This window comes from Geospiza fortis, unplaced genomic scaffold, assembly GCF_000277835.1.
Source record: "Geospiza fortis unplaced genomic scaffold, GeoFor_1.0 scaffold1001, whole genome shotgun sequence".
NCBI lineage: Eukaryota > Metazoa > Chordata > Aves > Passeriformes > Thraupidae > Geospiza > Geospiza fortis.
The window spans coordinates 1-614 of record NW_005055200.1 but is presented as its reverse complement, the minus strand read 5'-3'; positions in this window follow the sequence as shown (position 1 = coordinate 614).

The following is a 614-nucleotide window of genomic DNA, read 5'->3' as shown; positions in this document are numbered from 1 at the left end:
TGGCCCCGATGAGAAATTAACTTGTAGCCGCTCTGCGGGGAGGGCTGGGCCGGCTCTGCGCGGAGCTCCCGGGACACGGGGAAGGGTTTTGGGGGAGCTCTGGAGTCAAGGTGAGCTCTCATCCCCTCCTCTCTGCCTCCCACAGCCCACCCAGGACTTTGGCACCTTCTTCTCGGCCGTGATCGATGACAAGGTGAGCCCAGAGCAGCCCCAGGTTGGGGCAAAAGTGGGGACAGGGATCGGGGTGAGCCCAGAGCAGCCCCAGGTTGGGGGAAAAGTGAGGACAGGGATCAGGGTAAGGCCAGAGCAGCCCCAGGTGGAGTTTGCTGCAGAAATGGGATCAGGGTGAGCCCAGAGCAGCCCCAGGTGGGGTTTGCTGCACAAATGGGGATCAGGGTAAGGCCAGAGCAGCCCCAGTGGAGTTTGCTGCAGAAATGCAGACAGGGATCAGCTGGAGCTGCCTGGTGGCTGAGTGTTGTGTGCCCTGCTGGTGAAAATTCTGGGGTTTCTGGGCATTTCCCCCAGAAATCGTCCTGGCCTGAGGGTTTTGTGTGCATTCCCTGCTCCTCCTCCTGAGCCGGGAGGGCACCGAGAGCAGAGTGTCCTGAGAGGAG